Source organism: Oryzias melastigma, linkage group LG10, assembly GCF_002922805.2.
Source record: "Oryzias melastigma strain HK-1 linkage group LG10, ASM292280v2, whole genome shotgun sequence".
NCBI lineage: Eukaryota > Metazoa > Chordata > Actinopteri > Beloniformes > Adrianichthyidae > Oryzias > Oryzias melastigma.
In genome coordinates this window covers 2741538-2763255 of record NC_050521.1, presented here as the reverse complement: position 1 = coordinate 2763255, position 21718 = coordinate 2741538, and the positions used below count along the sequence as shown (strand labels likewise).

The following is a 21718-nucleotide window of genomic DNA, read 5'->3' as shown; positions in this document are numbered from 1 at the left end:
GCGGCGTGCTCTATTGTACGCCATCCATCGCAGCGCCGAGTTTACAGCACAGCCCATCGATGATTTGTGAGGTGAAAGGAAAAGCTAATTGAAAAATTGACCAGCAGCATTCCTGGAATGGTCATGGACTCTGGAGGAGACGCCGGGTTATGGGAGTGGATCAGGAATGGGACTTGGGCTGATTTCATCCTGGAACAGAACTCAATATTACACTTCCTCTTTTGCTCTGAACCCTAAATTAAAGCTGCTCTAATCTCTCACAGAGGAAATGTAATTATGTCCAAAACCAATCTGTGAAGTAATGAAGGGCCCAGCACCACCCCAACACAAGAGTTTGCATTTCAGGTTCCAGAAAATAAAGAAAATCAATCACCAAAGCCCAGCATCAGCGGCGCTGGCAGCTGTGTTTTTGGGATTGGGATTTTAAAAACAGTGCAGTTCAAAGCAGCGTGCAGCGGCACCGAGTCCCACTGAGATCTGCAGCAAGATATTGCTCTGTGCTCAACAATATGGGGCCACCTCAGGGAGCTTGTTAGTGCTCTGCATGTTTGCATGGATTACCATAACACACCTACGGTAAAGGGAGAGACACATTCCACTCTTCCACACGTCACATCCCCCTTACTCAGGATATATATGAATATGATTAAACCCTTGACATTCATAATTTGCAGTGTGGTGATGATATTGAAAAGCCTCTGACACAATAAATCCTAGTTATGTCAAATGCACTCATTAGACTTCAATTTATGAAAACTGAGCAGGATATGAAGATTTGCAAAGGTCCGGACTCCATGAACGTCTGTGATGGAGCTCCTCTGGAGAGGTTTCTAATCGCTGCAGCAGGAATATCACTGCGTAATGGAGGACATATCTCTTCATTAGCCCTGTGTCGGCGCACAGCAACACTCACCCAGGCTTTCGTAAACACAGTGCCGCACTTTAACACTAACGTTGTCTGCATTTAACCAACTCCCTCAGAGGAAACGTTAACGCAAACAAAACAAACTGCACAAAGATTTGGATAAACCTACAAAAACTCTAGACCACATGTGTCAAAGTCAAGGCCCGGGGGCCGGACCTGGCCCTCCAGGTGATTCTATCCGGCCCTCCAGATCATTTTATTTCATTGTTATTAATGACCCGATGTTATCTTGTGCTCATTTCTAACTTGTATAATTCAGACAAAATATATTTTATGGAGAGTAAAATATTGAAAGTTATTTAATGTTTAAGTTGATTTATTCTGGAATAATATTCCTGACTTTTTATTATTCATAATCATGTTAGAAATGTACGGTTGTCAAGTTTTAGAAATTGACATTCTCCTAGCTTTCTGGATTATTTTGGCATTCACTAAGATATCTGGTTCATAATTATGTTAAAAAGTTACAGTTTTCAAGTTTTAAATAAATGTTTATCCTGTTCGGCCCGCGACCTATGGTGTGTTTTGGATTTCGGCCCCTTGTGTGATTGAGTTTGACACCCCTCCTTTAGACCTTTCCAACAATGCCACGAATCAAGGGAAACTTCATGTGAGACACAGGAATGTTACTGGGAACACTGGACTTTTACGGGCTTTAGAACAAGTAATTGACAAGGATTCTGAAAAGGCTTTCTGAAAATGAAAACCAAAGCATCAGAAACTGTAGGTCGGCATCTTCAGAGTGAAAAAGTCGAGCGAATAAGAATTCACTAAATGTAAAAAAAATAAAAACGCTTCAAAGCAACAACTGGACAGCTCTGAAATTCTATTTTAATTACGCTCTCAATGCTGTTACAAACTGTTCAAGCACAGCAAAAGCTAATCCAGAAGATAATCAAAGGTCAAAGTCAGACGAAGAAGATAGGAGGGATTTAAACCTTCAACCTCACAGTTCTGTTGATGGATGTTCCTGTTTCTTTGTCTTTGTGCAAATAATCTGAGTGTTAGTGAAGAGGTGGACACAGAGGGGTTTTTCTTTCAAAAAAGAATTCTAAAATGTCTGAGTCAAACATGTCCTGAGAGCTCAGACATTCCAACACATTAATCTGATGTAGAACTTCCCCATAAATCAGGCCAGTCCTCAGTTTTGACAAATATCTCTGGTTTGTCCTGTTTCCTCACAAATTGCATTTGTTGTGTGGATGTTCTTGTTTGTGTCACGCTGTCAGAGTCTTTCTTTGCTTTGTGTCTCTTTGAGCACTGGTTCCAACCTTGACCTGTGTTATATTTTCCAGTTTTGATTGTAAAATGTTTTCAGAAGAAACTGCAACCATGTGATGACGTTCTCACAGGCTTTTGGAATTTACCTCATTCATGGAGTTCTTTTCTCAATGCATTCCTAACATGATATAACGCCTCCAAATGTCAACTTAATGACACGTATCACATGAATACGTAGCGTCCATAATTTAAATGAATCATATCTATCCATATCCATGCTTTTGTTCAGTTAAACTGACCTAAAAATAGAATCATATCAAATCCAAGACGGTTTCTGACACCGATGGAGCTCTGAGGATTAAAACCTCACATTAAGACATCACTCTTTATTAAATGTTCACTCTGACTTGTTCCTGTTTGGGCCCCGATCCACCAGAGGTCTCCAAAGCAGTCACAACCTTTGGTTTTTTGCCGTTCTCATGCGTGAACATCACATTTTGAGTTTACTACCACTGAAGTTATTTCTGCTGTGCTGGGGCTCTGTGACTGTCCAGGGTTAGATCGAATATTAGCTCGGGTCTGTAGAGGGTAAAGACACTTTTTTAAATTAGCCTTTATGTTTGTTTTATTGTTGTAAACAAAATGAGGAATACTAAACTTGATTCAATGATTGGCAGCTGCTCACACATTCATTGGTTTTACCTTTCGCCTCGTTCATCTGCTAATCACTCTAAAAAATGTGAATAAAATGATCAGGACTGTCTTTTTTTTATAAACTCAGTTTAGATATTGTTTCATAAAAACATTTCGTAGATGGGGGAGGGGTCTGCTGTCATGTAGTGGAAGTTGCCTTTATTTTAAGAAAACTGTAGGATTATTTAATCTGTTTTTTCCTGAATGAACTGCTCCTCAATCGTAGAACACTAAATGAAGGATTTTTAAATCTTCTTTCATTGTGAATGACCATATTGGAGCTATAATCTCTGCAGTTTGATGTAGAAAATCAAAATAGTTAAATCTAGTCGTTTCTTCAAACCCATCCTCCTTCCAGTAATGCTTTACTTCAGGTTTAGCGTTCTGACCTGAGCTCCGACCCTCTGTGGCCTCAGATGTTCCTGCTGTGTCACAGAAGAAGGACTTGACTGCAGAGATCTCTCTGGAGTCACCTCTCTTCTGTTTATCATCCATTATTGTTTATCTGTTTGCAGCAGTTGTGTTTCTGTTCATCGTGAGCAGGGCCACACAGGCAGCCGAGGATCTCACACAGTTCTGAGCCTGAAATGACTCTTCTTCAGACGATCATCTCATGTCCTGATCCTGTGTGCATGCATGCCCTTCGTGATCTTTGGAGTTATAGCTTTGGTTTCATATGTTAAAAATGTTTATTGATGTGTGAAGGATTTGTGTCTTTCTATGATGCTTCATAATCATTTTGCTAAAGATGTTGACTTTAAAGTTCGGCGTAGTGATGCTGAAGATTCACTGATTGTTGTGTATTTGTGGATTAAAGGATTAGGGTTTCCGTCATCATAGTCTGTTAAACAGCTTCACTGAGGGGCTCTGAACTGCAGGCGAACACATTCTCCATGGTGACACTAGTGACTTCTTTTAATCCACCTGCAGTACAGATCTTTGGGATGCAACAGCTCCTGGTTATTTATTGAATGTCCCTTTTTTACTAAGTTTAATACAAACGTAAACACATACATGCTTATGTACATTTTTCCTCTATATGACATCAGATTATTGAACAACATTAACAAAATAGAAAATACTCGAATTATTTGTAAGATGTGGTCAAATAAACAGATTTTTTTCTGACTTTCACAGTCTTCTACATTTTATCTTGGTAAATTACAACGAATAGTTCCCAACAAGCCTCAGAATGACATGTAAGTTTTAATAAATAAAAAAGTTGATCACTTCCTTACTGTATCAGACTAATCAGATCAGGTTTTATCAACTGAATAAGATGTTTAAAGAAAGTATGTTGCATTGAGTTGCTATAGCAACCGCCCAAAGATTCAAAAAAATGTGTAGAGACCTCACCTTCTTCTGTGTTCCCCACCTTTGTCATGTAAATGCTTACAACTGTCCAGAGCTTTGGATGGAGGACGGGCCTCACAGGAAAAAGCAGCAGAAAACCATATTCTGATGAGGTTTCAGACGTTCGTGAGATCATGTAAAGTGGATTGATGTTAATATTCCCCAAAATCACAGGAAAACACTTTTTTAAATCCTTTTTTATTATTATTTTCAACCAAGCTGACATTTCCGTGAGAATTATTGTTGTTTTATTTATAATTACTAGGGGTGTGCCAAAATATCGATATTGCATATAACATCCGGACCCGGAGCACTGGCGCCCCCCAGGGGTGTGTTCTTTCCCCACTGCTCTTCTCGCTCTACACCAATGACTGTACCTCAGGAGCCCTCTCAGTGAAGCTCCTGAAGTTTGCAGATGACACCAGAATCATCGGACTCTTCCGGGATGGTGATGAGTCCGCATACAGAGGAGAAGTGGAGCGGCTGGCTGTCTGGTGCAGCCAGAACCATCTGGAGCTGAACCCACAAAAGACTGTGGAGATGACAGTGGACTTCAGGAAGAACCCTCCACTCCCACCCCCTCCACTCATAATTCTCAGCAGATCAGCCCCCCAACAGACTCGTACAGGTTCTTAGGGTCCACCATCTCACGGGACCTTAAATGGACCCAGCACATCAACACACTCCTGAAGAAGGCCCAGCAGAGGCTGTACTTCTTATGGCAACTGAAGAAGTTCAACCTACCTCAGAAGCTGCTGATCAACTTCTACACAGCAATAATCCAGTCTGTCCTGACCACATCCATCACAGTCTGGTTCGGATCTGAAGGAATTATCGTGTTAACAGTTAAAAAGTTACAGAGCATAAACACTGGAGCTCCAGTGTGATCAGAGCTGGAGCAAAGCTGTTAGTGCACTAGATCACTAGTGATCTAAATCCGAAATATTCTGCTTGAAAAATCCTTGCTCCGAATGCATATGGATATTCCGGTTTAAAGGGTTGAAGCAGCAGATGAACAGCTGCTCGCCAAAGCAAAGGTAAGGACTCTGCTATCAGAGCGATGGGAGCTTGAAGAGCAGCTGCTCACAGCAGCCACAATTTAAATCACTGCTCATGAACTAATCATAAACTTTTAAATTAAACTGCTTTATGGTAATGAATAATTATTACTGGGTGGTTCTTATCGGTCCCTTCAGACTCTGTGCTCCTGTTTTCACTTAAGTGAAATCAGTCTGCAGCTCTGGGGCGACTGGAGGCAGATTTTTGTTTGCGTGTCTGCAGCATTTGGATCATCTCGTCACTTAGGAGCATTTCAGCAGAGAAGGTGTTTGAAGTCCTCCCGATCTGCTCAGAGCCGTGCACGATGCGTGCACAGGTCACTGGATTTCACAGGTCACAGGACTTCCTGTCTCCCCCACGGCTGCAGCAGCTGCTTTCTACATGAAGGAACACAGCTCTGGTTTTGTGATGAAGGATGTGGCTCGTTTTTACAAACTTGTTCACTGAGAGATAATTAAACACTAATATGAATGTTTAAAGGGTTTTCCTCAAATGGGAGCAACAGGGTTCATCAACTTGAAGCAGCATTACAGCACAAAAACAGAGAGAAATGACAGGCCAAAGGGAGCAAATTCCTTCAAAATAAGAGCTTAAAAAATGAAATTTGAAAAGAGAAAGAACATAGAGACATTTTACATTAACAGAAGTTATGTTTTTAATTAAAAAATACAAATACACTGAAATACGTGAAACATTGGATCAATTTACAAACATTATGTGATTTATTACATTTACAATTATTAGTTTTCATTAAATTAATATTTTTAGTTGATGGCTTACCCAACTCATTTTTTTTATTTTGACAAAACTATTGTTTTTAATTGGAACACATTACAGAACTTTTGTTATTCGATCCAACGTTTCACTTTTTACAGTGTAGGAACAAAAACAAAAAGATATATTCCAACAAGGCACACTGTTTAGGAGGTTGGTTGGAATTTTATTCTGTGAAGACTGTCTTCAATATCTGTAAATCATTTGATCAATAACATAATAATATGAAATGTTAAAAATAAAATAAGCATTTGGTTGTTTTGCCTTTAACCCCATAATCATATTTACCAGACAACCTTCCAGCACTGTAGAAAGTGAAAATATGGTTAAACTACCAAACGTTCTGTTATTTGTTACATTAAAAAATATTTGTTTTTATCAAACAAAATTTTTGAGTTGAGTAAGCCACCAACCCAAAATTTTAATTTGAGGTAAACCAAAAAAAATGTAAATGTAACAAATCGCAGAACTTTTGTTAGCTTATTCACTTTTTCAAGGAGAAAAAAAATCTTTGAATTTACTACTGTTTTTTTTTTTTTTACTTGAACAGTTTTATTTTATATTTATATTTATAGACTTGTATTTTTATAGCCTTCATGCATTTGTGTGAGCGTGTGAATGTACAGAAACACTCATCAGCCCTCTATTATTATTTAAAATTATTACATGGTCATTTAAAACACATTTTTAGTGTTTTTTAAATTATTTTTCTTTTTTTTATTTCGTAAGAATTCCTCTTAGATTATTTTATTGATATTAATTAATATTTATAATTACAATAATTTTTAGATAAATTTTTATACATTTTGATATCACTATATTTTTGCTGCATTTGATCTAAATGAAATCATATTTTGAAATGTTAGAAACATTCTTCTTTTGATTGCATTTGTTTGTATTTCTGTGGGAAAGCTGTTTGAGGTTTGACTTTGATCTGCTTTCAGATGTGCTGCAAAAATACGTTTGACATTGAAAAAACAACGAGACGGGTCCAGAAATCCAGATGAAACCTGTTCTCCGGGCTCCTCACATCAGCCAGCAGAGCAGCTCCGTCAGCGTCAGCTGCTGCTTTCAAACTCAGACGACATTAGATCTGGTGTCACGCAGAGATGGACTGTTCCGACTGCAGGCCCGCATATGAAAGATCCTGCAGTTCTTTGTTATTCCTCTTTTCTGGGGGTTTGTTTGACCTGGAAAAGTAAATATATTAGCTTTGATCAACGTCAGAGCGCGTCGCTGCTCTTAAATGATTAAAGAACAGGGTTTGACGTCTGCATGCTCAGATATTTTACCTCTCTGGTGGAAAAAGCTGCAGCTCCCGCTCAGATCTGCTGGAAACTGGGTCTCTGCTCTCAGATGCAGCTGCTTCAACAAACATCTCAGTCTGAATCCTCCTTCTTGCTCGTGGATTTCTTGTGAATTTTCACAAAACTGTGAATCAGGAAACAAAGAAATCCTCCAGATTTGTGAAACCTCCAGCAGCAGATCCTATGTTAACATCCCTGCAGACACTGCGTTTGTTTTCTTCTGAAATCTCCTCTTTGCTCTTTAAACTGGTTTGCTTGTGATCGTCAAATCCAGTTTATTTAGAAAGTTCCCCGCTCTTCTCATGACGACGCCATCGCTCCTCCATCCGGCTCTCATGAAGGGACGCAGTTCAGTGAGGAACAGCGGGGAAAGCGAGTCTTTCAGGTCAATGACTTGCTGGGAGTCACAAAGGTTTCCGTTGACATGACAGCACAAAGAGCAGAGGAGAAGCTGGAAGTGACGCTGCTGGCACAGATTTAGGAGCTGGTTCCTGTTCAGCAGAACTGAGTGGAGCTGACCTGCAGCCCCACGCCACTATGGATCCAAAATGTGATCAGTGAAATAACAATATGTCCTCCTCCCTTCACCACATTCAGTAGATGATGGTGGGAGGGGGAGTTCTCTGTCCCCAAAAGAAGGTTTGTGAAAGGAGTGTGTGCGTGTCGATGTTTCCAGGTTCTTTAGTGACTAACATTGACCCTGATGAACTTGTTGAGTCGGAGTTAACCCTTTAACTACCTAAAATAAAACACCAAAAAAGGATTGTTTTCTGCTGTTATTGCCTTGGTATGGAGCCCCTAAAGGGACATAGAAAAAAAAAAAAAAACTTTTTTTCAATTGAAGTAAAAAAGTATTTTTTTCCCCCCTAAAAATACTTAGGGACCCCTGTTAAAAAATTAAGTAAAGAAAAGTTCTGGCGACTAACCAGAACTTTTTTTTTTCCTAAAAATTAAAGTTAAAAAAAAAAAACATAGTTCTGGTTAGTTACTGGTAACTATCCAGTGCGCATCTGTTACTGACCAGAATTATTTTATTTTTCTATTATTTACATTTTTGGAAAAAGAAAAAAAAAAAAATTTTACTTCAGTTTTTTTTCCTTTTAGGATACGTGTCAAAGTCAAGGCCCGTGGGCCGGATCCGTCCCTCCAGATCATTTTATTTTATTGTTATTAATGACTCGATGTTATCTTACACTTATTTCTTGTATAATTTTGACAAAATATATTTTTACATAGAGTAAAATATTGAAAGTTATTTAAAGTTTAAGTTGATTTATGCAAGAATAATATTCCTGCCTTTGTATTATTCATAATTATGTTAAAAAGTTACAGTTTAAACGTTATAAAAATTTGCATTCTGCTAGCTTTTTGGACTATTTTGGTATTTACTAAGATTTTTGGGATAATTTTATTTCAGCTACGCTACATGCTAGCTGTTTTGGCTAGCCTAAGTTTTTTTTTTTTTTTCTTTTAAGGGGAATTTGCCATCTAGCTAATATTTTAGCTGGATATTTTAGCTTTAGCATTTTCATCTATTAGCTTCAGTGAATTCAGCTATCAGCTTCAGCGTTTTTAGCTATTTATTTCGGCATCTTCAGTTATAAGCACTAGCATCTTCAGCGTCCAAATTGTTTACAGCATTCACACTAGTATTATCACAGGTAATGCTATACATCTAGTTCATAATTTATTTAAAAAGTTACGGTTTTAAAGTTTTAAAACATGTTTTCTAAATGTTTCCACCGTTTGATTGAGCAGGTAGTTAAAGGGTTAAATCCACCACAGCTTTGCACCAGTTGTCACGTTTCCTCCTGAAGTAACCCGCAGGCCAAAAGTTTCAATGATGCTATTTCTAAACATTGTAATGAGCAGAAAGTGTTTTTTTTTTAAATCCTGGGTGGATCATCTGAATTAAAAAAAGAAAAAGAAAAGTGTGTGACAAGAGAGTTCAGCATCCAACAGGGAATGCTGTGAGTCAGCTGGAAGTCACCTGCTGAACACGGTTCATTCGGAGGAACTCTGAACACAGACAGAAAGTTCTGCTTCAAATCTCCAATAGATTTGCTCTAAAACAGAAGAAAACCGTGAGGGAAGCTGAGCGCGACAGCTTGAGATGAAGACGTCTGTTCTGCAGCGCTGCTCCTCAGAGCAGGAAGACAGTTTTCAACCCAAAACCAGCAAGTCTTCAGTCATGGATGAAGCTTCTTTTTGTCTGAGAAGATCACAGCTCTCAGTCACTCCGACTGGAGGGTGATTTCTCATGCGCATGAGTGCAGCACATGGACCTGCATGCTGCAAAGTTACAGGATAAAAACGACGTTAACCCTTTAACGCCGGAGCTCCAGTGTTTATGTTCTTTGATTTACTGTAATTTTTTTAAGTGTTAACATGATAATCCCAGTAAATTTTGAAGGAGAAAAGCGGCGTGAGACAATAAAACCTTAAATATTGGAGGATTATCCAAATTTGTATTTGGTGTATATTGTGCATTTTTCTGTTGAAATTGGTAAGGTTACCTTTTATTATTTATTTACATAAAATTGTGTTAAACAGCGTTCAGCTGGGTCTATCGGGGAACAATTCAAATAAAAAAAATAAAAGTTCATCTTCTTTCTTTTTATTATTCCTTTTACAGACCTTAAACCGGTTTGTTAACTGAGTGATAACGCTGAAAATGAATTCACATCAGCTTTATTTTGTGTAGCATACATTTTTAAGTACTGAAAGTATTGGCCGTACTTTGTTCAAATTTCAGAAAAGAAAAAAAGAGAGAAATTCTTGAACATGCAAAACAAAAAAACAAAATAAGTTTTATTTTTCTGTAATTCTAGAACGACTCTTTGAAACCTGAATGCAGGATTTATTGACCCACGCCGCTCTGAATGGAGTGAAGGATTGGACTGCAGGTGCATAATGGACTTGAATAAAATGGAGAGTGGCTTTTTATCAACAGACAAGGAGAGCGGCCACAAAGACTACAGTCTTCATGTTTTCAAAGTAACATTCTCAAAGTTACTTTTGGTTTTTTACATCAGTTTTCTTCCAAAAGAAGATTTAAATCCTATTCTGAGTTGTGTCGAATAATAAATGCCTTCTATATTTAGTTTTTGATGAGGGTTGGATTTGTTTGGTTTTGTGTCATCAAACAGCTGAGTGTTCACGTGTTGAATTGTGGGAAAGTGCGGCTCTGTAAAGCAGTGAAGGCTGGCAGGAAGCAGCGGCGTGTTTCCAGCGTGCCCTTTTCTCCTCATGTGACGCTCCATGTTAGTCACAGAAAAAAAGATTGAATTAGAGACTCGCCGCCTGCTCTGCCACTGTCCGCCTGTCATAATCCTGGCTCTGTGCACAGAAAAAGGCTTTTATTTATGGAGGCCGCGCTCTTTGCTCACTGCTAAGCTTCTGGAGTGACGTGAATGTGCTTCACTCTGAACTCACCAAAGCTTTCCGGCCTTTCAGCTCCATCCATCTCCACAACCACTGCAGTATTTGGGTAACTGCAGCTTCCTCTTTAGTCACAGTTATTTTTTGGGACCAGATTCATGATAAAATGATTTGGAGCTGATTGAGATGATGAATGATTGTTTTTGGAGAACGACTCCAGCTTGAGCCGGGTCCAGACGGGATCCGTTCCTGAATAAGTCTGGACAAAATGCAACACTTCCTTTTTCTCAAAGCATCAGCGTTTCTCTTTATACCGGCGATGCCGCCTGGCATAAATTTGTATTTGTGCTTTAATTTTTTTCCCTTCTTCTTTATACTTCCATATAAAAAGGTGACTCCTTAAAATCCTCACTGTATAACCAAGGATGAAAGCTGTTTTGTTCCTTTGGAAGAGATTCATTACCACATGAAAAGACAAGTTCTGTCCAATCCCTTTATACATGTCCGTTTAGTTTGCTGCACACAATGCCGATGGAACAAAAGGAAACAGCCTTTACGGTGCAAATCACACAAGGCCAACGCATGTATTGTTACCTTCACTTTTGAACAGACACTGGACAAGATGAGACACAGATCTGAACACATCAGACTCCCGTCCGTCCGTCCGTCCGACCCCTCGGGGAACACATTCCTGCAAACACAGACTGAGTGTGCATAATTTGTCCATGCTGCTGTTTTGGTCTGAGTGTCCCGCCGGTGTGGCCCATCTGCTCCTCTGCTGATGCTGTACATGTGTAAAACATCTGGAGCTGAGCAGAGACCGTCTCCTGCTTCCAGTTTCTGGTTCCTGTTTTTGTAAGAAACAAAGGCCGTCGGGTCCTGAGCTGTTCCGACATTTAGTGTGGAAGCATGCAAACACTAACTCCTTACATTCCAGTCTTTTAATGCTCAGAGAACAGGCCTCACTCGGCTCGTGGGGGGACAGGCCTCCAGAGGGCACAGTGATGCCGGCCTGACGAGGAGGGGGGACTCCTGCAGGATGAGCTCTTCCTGAGAAGATGCAGTAAAGGTGAGAGTAGGGGGAGGAAACGCCTTGTTCTGGCGTCCTCTCAGCCTTTGGCTGCTAAGGGACTGCAGGGCGGGAGTCTCAGCTTCCTCGCGGATCAGATGGAGGCCGGCGTTTGATGTGCTCTGAAGGGTTTAAGGCTGAGTTTTGCTGGAGGAGCTGTCCTTGGTGATAACTTCATCTCCACATGTGGTCAGACGTGGACTCAATTCAGAAAGAGGATTTAAAAGAGAAAAGTGTCCAGTCAGAGCTGCAGCAGCAGCAGGAGCAGCAGCTGTGGAACCAGCAGACGATGGTTTGGAACTCTGTCCTCTTTGTCTGACATGGAAACTGCTTCTCAGCTGGGATGAGACTTTTACCAAACTCTAAAAGATCCTTCAAGCCTTTTCAGGAAATAGTTTGGTTTCAGGGGAATCGTCATCAGGATGAAGGTTTCTCTCCCAAAAGGCGCAAAGTTCACGCAGGTTCAGGTGTGACAGAGGTCTGATCACGTGATCAACACCAAGTAGAAAGGGAAACTTGAAACGTATTAAAGCAGAATGAGTATATGCACGTGAAAACCATATTATACCCGGTATTTCAGAGTGCAAAGTTGTGGAATAAATACGCCACCAGAGTCTGAGCAGCGAACCCGCAACCCCACAGCGCGTGCAGCAGGTCACGAGGCCCTCCCTGTTCCTCTGCTTAAACACTGGCATGATGATGCGCTCGCGCTGCGCTCAGCAGCTGAGGAGTGCGCGCGCGTCAGCCTGCAGGTGAGGAGCTGCATCTCCGTCCGGCCGGTTCCGTCCCTGCGTCCACAGGTGAGCACGAGGGCAGCGCGGGAACACAAAGGCGGAGAGCAGGTGTATTGGGGAGGGGAGGGGGAGGGAGGGGGCGCTCACATTTTTTTCACTCCGACTTCGAAGTGGCACGCGGCGCTTTCAGCTTCCGGACGCGGTGAGCTGCGGTTCGCTCCTTTTTTCCGCTGACTTTGTTTTTAGGCGCCAGAGTTTGCACCCCCCTCCTCCCGCTGAAGGTCACGCTTGACCCTCCTCCGTTCGCTGAGGACGGGATGCGCATTCCTGAAGCGGACAGCGGCGCAGCGGAGAGCATCCGCGGACGCTTCTCCTGCGGAACAGCCTCGACAGGCGCGCGGCGCGCTCCGGCGCGGGGGGGACAGCCGCAGTAGAGGGACCGCAGACTCCGCTCATCGCTCTGGACCGAAGCTGCAGCTTCTCCGGTTCTGGTTCCGCGTCGGTGTTGGATCCGCGCGCTCTGCCCGCTGTTGCTCCAAGTTTGGACTAAAGCTGGAAGTTGGAGACTCGCGGGAGACTTGAGCAGGTCAGTTTGGCCCCCCAGTGATGTCACGGATGCTCAGAATTTCCTCTTTGTTCGTGGTCGCTGCCCGGTCGTCTCCGCGCGGCTGCTGCCTCGTTTTCTCTCCTTTTTAGAATAAAACATCACATCTTAAAGATGGAGCACACTCTCTGATTCGCTCCTTGTGGATTTCTGGAGACATTTGGGGAAATGTGAAGTTTAGTTTAATAACCAAAGAGATCCGGTTTTGAAAAGTCTCTTCGGAAGCTTCATGTTTGTTGAAATGTGCTGAAAAAATCATCAGAAGAGACCTTGGAAACATCAAATGTTCAGTTTCACTCTGACAGCTTTAAACAAATGATTAGTGAACCTGGACCTCCATGTCAGCAGGATCAGGTCCAGATGGAGGGATGGAGCCCCCCCCCAACTGTCGTTTGACATTAAGAGCGGGCCCTCCCGGGGGGTCATGCGCCCAGAAGCCACAGCCTTTGGAGACACATCTTCTGGATTTCAAAGTATTGATTAAGGAGCATATTTTACTGGAGTTAAACTCTGGAGGCATGAACCCCCCACACCCCCCACCCCACCCCGTATCTGTTCTGTGGGATCAGAGTAACTGGTGTCAGAAATGTTGATCTGATTTCACTGAGGGGCAGATCAGGCTAAACACAATCTGCAGACACATGCATCTCCGTCCACATGCAGACCACAAGGACCAGAGGATCCCTTCAGTTGGAGTGATTTACGGCGCCGGAGCCTTCATGACTTCATGAGTGGAGCCGTGTAGGATCAAACGCTGAACCTTGTTCCTTCACCTCCCTGGAGACATGAAAACCATAAGCCGGTCCGGGTTCGGTTAGGTGTGGGGAGAAACGGCGGACTCTCAGAAACACACCTGGATGTGACTCTCAGGACAGATTCAGAACAGCTGCATGCAGAAAACACGCTATTGTTGCCTATAAATAGACGCTGTAATGTGGCAGAGTTTTACATCATATGGGCTTTATGAGGCTTTCATTTGATGCGCTGGATTTTACCAGCATGGCTCTTTAAGCCCACAAATCTTTCAGGTGACTGCAGGAAATTTTCTTTTTTTTCTTCTTTAACCAGGCTTAAACTCATCTAATTAATTCAGAAATATTGGAGGAACTGTGTGCACAACACCATGTTCATATCCTTAAGTAATTTCCCCTTTTATTATTCCTGCAGAGAATTTAATATTCTGTGTGATGAGAAATGCCTCCTTTAGGGATAATACCAGCTTGAATACTGCCCTTAAACACTTTTATAGATTGTAAAAGGGCAATAAAGAGGAGTCTGAGCAAACGGCTCCTGGAAGATCTGAGGAGGCAGAGTGGCGTTGGCTGTGGACGCCGACAGTGGAGCATGAGATGACCTCGGGGATTAAAAAATTTGATATGCCAAACAGCAAGGCCGAGTCGCCTGAATCAACACATCCGAGCAAACACATGAAGGTTAATGCAGCCTGACAAAGTGGCAGCGGCTCCCCGGGCTCGCCGGATCGCTTCCATGTCATATTTACTTTACATAATTGCCGCCCTCTAATCTGTTACTTTTCGCTCGCTGTTGTCTGCTGCCTTTCACCTGCTCAGCTTCTCCTGCGTTTGTTCCCCCGAGAGCGGAGCAGCATCGTGATGAATGGTGGACATGCAGGAGAAGCATGTTCCGCTCTGCTCTTTCACTCTGTTGCAATTTAAACTAACCAAGCCTGTAGATGGGAAAGGCTCAGCCTATCGCTTTAATGGCTGCAGCTCAGAGAGCGACATGGCTGCAGAGTGGCGCCTGCAGCAAAGTTTGTCTGACTTGAAAGACTAAGAAGAGAAGTTTGTGTAAGTTGTTAAATCATAGCAGAAAGTCACCCAAGAATCGGAAGAGAGGAGATTGCATTCCCTTGAAATGTGCTTAGAGTAGGGATATTTAGTGACAGCATTTGATGTATTACCGTGGTCTTTAACTACAATGTATGCTGCACTCAAGGAAAAGAGCCTCATGAAAACCAGGCTTATGCTTTATGCAGAGGGCCTCGTGCAGCCGGATTGTTTCTCTCCCGCTTCATAAATGGGATTCTAAATTTAAAGAGACAGCTAAGAATATCAATTTGAATCAACACAAAGATGCATTTTCCATTTTCACAACCTGTGAAGTCTTAATGCGCTTCATCACATGTTGTGCTCTGATTGTAGAGGAGTGCTTTCGGAGTGAGCGGCTCCTCGCGGCGGCTGTGGCCCGACCTGAAGGGTTGTGCAGGAGCTCATTGTGCATTTGGTGGCGCGCATATGTGCAAATGTGCTGGAGGTAATGTTGTGCGTAGGAGTTAAACGACAAAATAGCTAAGCTGGTAATTGTCTGTGATGAAGTGGGAGCTGTTATGCATTCGTGCCTGGAATTCTCAAAGTGAGAGAAAAGCCTGACGGCTCTTTGTTTGGGCTGGAGCTGGCGGGCCAGAGCAGGCGTGGCGGAGAGGACGGCGTCCTGCTGCTCCAGCTCCGGGGGCAGCATCATGTCACATTGTTGTGACCCGCAGAAGAACAGCTATGGTCCAGCGGACTTCCTGTGTGGAGGAGCAGGACTGGGGAGGTGCACGATGCTCTCCGTGCCAGAAAATGGCTGCAGTCGCTTCAGCTGCTGTGAAACTCAGACATTATATTCAAATCAATTAATTATGATCTCCGAGGCTGTTGCATATTTAAAGGATGTCAAAAGAGGTCATTGTTGCTGTTTTGCAGCAGAGGTTAAAATATTCAGACTTGCGTTTTGGAATTTGAATAGTTTCGTCTGGGTTTATGTGAGAAACTGCAGAGGCTCTTCTGTTGCCGCTTTCAAACGTTTTCTCACAGAATAGCCTGGCCTTGGATGGGGTCTTTTGCTGCCCCCGGACCCCCCGCTGGGAAGTTGGGCGTCGATGAAGCCTCAGCGTGGCTTTAATAATTCAGCGACCTCTGCGAAGCTGGGAGCCCCAGGTCTGATGGGTGAGGAAGAGCGATGGGAGGACGAGGCAGAGGTGTGCCGTCGGCTCCTAACGTATTCACAGGGCCTGTAGGAGGAGCGGGACTGTGAGGAGGACGGGTCGCGGGGTCTGACCTGCTGCGCTCAGGCTCCGGGAGGCCAAATTCTACAAGCTTCAGCTCTGGAAGAACACAGCGAGATACGAGGAATCCTCCGACGGATGTTTGTTTCTGCAGTGTTCCTGATTGTGTTCATGTGACCCACACAGAACGCACACATCAAAGACTGCTGCGTGCGGTAAAGATGGCGAGCGGCTGGGTGCTGCTGGGTGTGCAGCGGTTTATGTTTCCTGCAGCGATGGAGGGATGGCACTGCGGCTTGGAGCTTTCCTCTCGCCGTTCATGCTCCACGCAATCCTCTGCACCTTCCAAAGGAGGAGGGGGGGTTAGTTTGTGGCTCAATCATGGGAGATGCTATTGAATGACACCCGGTGTGAGCACCAGGGTTGTGCCAAAATATCGATATTTCACAATATTTAGCCCTGTGATTGATTCTCGATGGGTTCTGACCAAGTATCGATCTTTTATTTTGGTTTGAAGAGGCTTTGGTGAGGCGTTCCTTCAGAGGTAGACAGGGGGCGCGCTTCAAGACTGGCTGTCGCGAGCATCAATGGGCCTGACAGCTGCTTGAATTATTGTGGGATTGTTTAGTCAGCAGTCACTCTATAGTCATTCTCCTGCTCCTTTCCGTACATTTTTTGGTACGTAAAAACTTAATCACAGCACTTTCAGCAATCTTAGTATCAAAACGTTCAGGACATTCCTGCTTGTATTTTTTGTTCTTTAAAATGTTAGAAATGTTGAGCAAAATAAGAAATGAATGAAAAAAATCTTCATTTTTTTTTAGTAGATTAGCAACAAGCCTTTAAATATATTCATGGGCTATGTTTTCCTGTTTCATAGAAATGTTCAAAATATTTTGAGTTACCTAGTATTTTAGCAACATGCTAACGTTTTTGGCTAATTTAGTTAACTGGGGAGTTTTAGGCAGTTTTGGAGTTTAGCTAGCATGGAAGCAATGTGCTAGCTTCTTTCATTTTCTTGGCATCTATTGAGGTTTTTTTATGCTAGTTTGGAGTTTAGCTAATGATTTAGCAACATACTAATGTTATTGGCTAATTTGTTGTCCACTGAGATTTTTTTAGGCTTACTTAGAGTTTAGCTTCTATTTTAGCAACAGCCTTAGATTTTTGACTAATTCAATTTACTGAGGAATTTTAGGCTATATTGGAGTTTAGCTAGTTTTAAAGCAACGCGCTAGTTTTTTTTTAGCTAACTCTGAATCTACTAAGGTTTTTTGGCTAATTTGGAGTTTAGCTCATATTTAAGCAACACGCTAAATATTTTTGCAAAATTGGCATGGATTAGGGATTTTTAAAGTATTTAACTACATTTCTTTCAGTGCTCTTTCAAAGTTCTTTAATGAAATTTACAGTCTTAGCAAATTTTACATTTTGCAATTTTGTAGCAAATCCCTTCAACAATTAAAGTAAATTGTGTCACCATTTTCAGCAAAAAACATCAGGATCTTAAGTGATACTTTCAATAAAAGCATTCACACTAGCATTATCACAGGTAATGAAGCCCAATGAGGCAAATTCCTTTGTGATATTGGGCTATATAAATAAAATAAATTGAATTGAATTAATGCACCTTTTCTAGTTTCATTTTGTTTCTGATGTTTACAACAATTTAGCACTAAATAGTGACTTTGCTGTCCATGTTTACTATTGTTAACACTGAATTTTACAGATAATTCCAATTCAATTGGTGTCAATGCTTGTCAAAGACATAGTGTTACCGATTTCAGCAATGTTGCACTAAAGTGTCAATTATTTGTTACACAAAATAAGACACAAGTTGTTTATTGTGATTGTGTTCAAGGTAAAAAATTAATAGGGATATATGTGAGCTTTTAGAGATGATTTTTACCAATTATCACAGTATCGTGATATCATCGATATTGTGATTCATGTGTCGCGTATCGCAGCGTATCGTGAGGTACCCAGTGATTCCCAGTCCTAGTCGGGACTTTAATGACCCCTCTCTGCATCTACATTAGATCTTCTGGTCAGAGCTGTGCGCTGCAGTCACTCTGTAGATTAAAGCCAAGCTGACGACTGATTGAGAATTAGTAATTAAAAGCAAACCGTTTTGAGCTGGAGGAAGATTCCTGCAACAGTTCCTTTGTCTCCCAGGATCCTCGGAGCCATCTTCTTGTGTTTACCATATAAATTGTGTACAGAAGTTCTTTTATTCCAGTAGTGACCCTCTGTGGTGTCGTGATTACTTTTCCTTCATTACAATTCAGCCGCGCTATCACTAGCATTTCATTTATTTCCGTAACAATGGCTCCATCATGGATTTGTCTGGAAATTGCCACAGGTCCGTGAAGCTCAATCTGCTTCCCGCAGCATGGAGTCATTTCAATTAGAATTAGATGACAATTTCTTGACGATGTCTTACAAGACTTACAATTAAGCGAGTGCACATGAAGAGCTTCCCTTCCCAAACGCTGCGGTGGCGGCGGGAGCTGTGTGACGGCAGCGATGCTGATTCAATACCTGCAGCCACACTGGCTCCCCGAACAGCCTGTTGTTTCCACGCGGGCTGCAGGACAGGTGCTGGAACGCCCCGCTGTTTTACATTCCAGTTGTCCTCAACAAGCAATTACATTTCAGAACCGGAATCTGGCTGCGCTGGTGACTTTTTCCCCACTAAAGATTGAAAAAAACATAACTCATTCATGCCAGGTCTGAACAGTTAACAGAGGAATTTGTAAACACCCCCCACACAGCCTAATGTGCTGCTTATTATGTTATCTCCGGAGCGACACGCCGCTGCTTCATCGTTCCGTTTACAGAGGAAGCAGGCTTTGATGTTGACCGCTTCCGAAAAACGCAGTGCTTTTTATACTTGTCTTTATTTGTTCTTGTCCCCCCTAAATGCTCTCAAACTCTGAAAAGTGAAGCTCCAAGCTGCATCAGCAAATAAAAACCCCACGTTTCTGCATCAGAGATTCTCCTCAGCTCACGGAGAGACAGCACACCTGAAGCAGGATGGAGTTCAGCTCCTGCATCTCGCAAAGTTTACTGAGGCGGCAGCAGCCGCCGGGATTCAGATGCAGGTGGAGGCTTTCATCTCTGAGTTTGCTCCTTTTCTTATTGACTTCTTCATGAGAAATATTACTGCACGTTTCCCATTAAGAATTCTAGAGGAAGCCAATGCAGACGCTGCAGCATGGCAGGGAAGCTGTCTAATCATAGTGATCCTGGTCCTGCACCGCGGGCGGCGTGCAGGGATCCCAGTAAAGACGGAGAACAATGTGGTTCAGACAGCATCCAGGATTCAGAGTCTGGCATCATCCTGCAGACAAACACTTCTCTGTCTCCAGAATGGCTGGTGTCAGGGGGAAACAGGCGGCATCTGATGGAGCACTGCCTCCGCTCTCTCTCCCCTTTTCTAAGTGACGAGTGGTAGAAAAAAAAGGGGGGGGGGGGTTGCTGAAGAGGAACTGGGAAAGGAGAGAGGCAGAGAGGAGCGACAGGGAGGAAAAGCAGAGAGACTCGACAAGATGAATTATGCAAAGCTGTCAGAGGCGGCTATTGTTGGAGGTGCTGGCTGTGTTAAAGCGAGCCAGTCCTGATCTCCACAAGCTCCATCAGCCGCTCTCCCTGCTCCCCCCTGGCTGAGAGCTGTCTGAACTGTGCTCCAGCAAATGGCCAACAACATGATGTGTGTGTGAGGGGAGCAGCGTGGGGGGGTGGCAGTGGCCGGGCCACTCTGTGGCAGGTGAATTGTCTTGAAGCGACACACCGGCAACGACAAGTGCACTCTTTATTATGGTTATTTACAGAGGTCAGCGGCAGGGAGATCAGAGCTGATATGTGCGGCCGCCTGTGGAAATACAATTACCGCGCAGAGCTTGGTAAATATCTGCACTTTCAGCAGTCTGCTCAGCAGCCGCTTCGCTTCCGCCAAAGTCTTTGTGGGCTGAAGTCACCGGCTCGCCTTCACTACAGCTGATGTTCGGAAAAAGATCTTTTCTGATCATTTTGCGTTTTGAAACGTCAATGCTTTCACTTTTTTTTTATGGGCGGGGCTTAGCTGGCAATCCTGCACCAATCAGAATTCATTCACTTTCACTTCAGGAAATGGTGGAGGGCCCAAACAAAAATGGTGACTGAACAGAGCAGATACCCTGACTAGTATAAATTGAAAACAAGAAATTTAAAGAGGCTGAGGGCAATTAACAGAAACATTTGTGAGTCCTGATTAACCTGGAACGTGTGTGACTGGCAGGGAAACTGAACATGACCATAAAAAAGACTCCAAACAAAACCCTTACAGTACCCCTCCCCAAACGGGCAGATCCCAGATTCCCAAAAACCTAGGAGGGGGCATGCAAGAACAAAACAATGAAAGTCCAGAAAACATTCAGAGTTCCCGCAGCCAGACGGATGTGAGGGGCATCAGAACTCCTCCCTAGGAACCGGCGTGAAGAGGAGCGGTCCCAGCAACTCTCCCCAGGGACAGGAAAAATGAAGAGGAGCGGCCCCAGCGACCCGCCACAGGAACAGTAAAGATTGCCCCAAGAGTCCCCCTTAGGAACGGATAGGTGGATGTGGCTTGACGAGAATTGATTAAGGCTGCAGGAAATCCTATCTGACGTGGCGTGGCATGGCGTGGCGTGGACTGCAGTAGCTGTGGCACCCTGCTGGGTCCAAGGTAGTCAAGTCATTCTGTCAGGAAATGGTGGTGGAGGACCCAAATGCAAGAGACCAGGCTTGGTGACAGGAACTTAACACATTTAATACAATGACCAAAACATGAGGAAAAACCCATGGAGAAATAAAAATGGTGACTGAACAGAACAGATGACTTGACAAGTATGAACTGAAAACCAGAAACTTAAAGAGGCTGAGGGCAATTAACGGAAATGATAACAGCTGGGAATCATGATTAACCTGGAACTTGTATGACCGGCAGGGAAACTCAGAACATGGTCAAAAAACCCTCCAAACAAAACCACAGAACCCTTACAGTACCCCTCCCCAAAGGTACAGATCCTAGTTTCCCAAGAGCAAAACATGGAAGAGCAAAACAAGAAAAGTCCAAAAGTCCCTCTGCTCTCCATCATAAGCTGAAGTATTGCTTTTCCTTGTTTTTGTCCCTGGAGAACTCTGTAAACGGCTCCGGCTGTTTGATAAGAACGAACAGAACTCTGAGAAAAAGCAACCTTTAAATCTACATGTTTGGAGGAGAATTGTCCTTAAGGAATCTCAAAACACTAAACCTTAATTTTCTTCCAATTTACTAATTGGTGAACTAATTGTTTGGGCGTTAATGAACTGACTAATCGATCTGGTGCCGCTGACAAAGTTATCTTCTACTTTAAAGAGCCTTGCATCCAAAATCAGTTGTTCTGCTGTTAAGGAAGAGCATAATGAGGCTGTGATTTCATTCTATTTATCTTCGGATAAGCTTCTACTGCTACTTGTTGTCGTGTTTTTTTTTAATATAATCATTATTAAAAAATTAAGACAAATTACTCAATAAGTAACTCAAATCAAATGACTGTTTTTAGACTATTTGGCACATATGTGGATTTGTT

At 42.8% G+C, this 21718-nt stretch overlaps 1 protein-coding gene and 1 long non-coding RNA gene across 9 annotated transcripts in view; one reads left to right on the top strand and one right to left on the bottom strand.

Annotated features, from left to right (window-relative positions):
• Positions 1–6551: 6551 nt before the first annotated feature.
• LOC118599208 lies at positions 6552–8134 on the bottom strand. Its single transcript, XR_004948505.1, has 2 exons — positions 7318–8134; positions 6552–7215 (listed from the first exon to the last, which is right to left on the bottom strand). It is a non-coding gene; the product is annotated as an uncharacterized LOC118599208 (long non-coding RNA).
• A 4342-nt stretch (positions 8135–12476) lies between these two features.
• The window catches only part of si:dkey-237h12.3 (teneurin-3), a 210027-nt gene continuing 200785 nt past the window's right edge, over positions 12477–21718 (top strand). For 7 of the 8 annotated variants that reach the window (XM_036213790.1, XM_036213789.1, XM_024262580.2 and 4 more), the window contains exon 1: positions 12666–13102. The gene's annotated coding sequence lies outside the window, so the exon portion shown is untranslated. Of the gene's footprint in view, positions 12583–12665; positions 13103–21718 lie in introns of those variants that run through there. The other variant, XM_024262578.2, reaches the window with a different exon arrangement.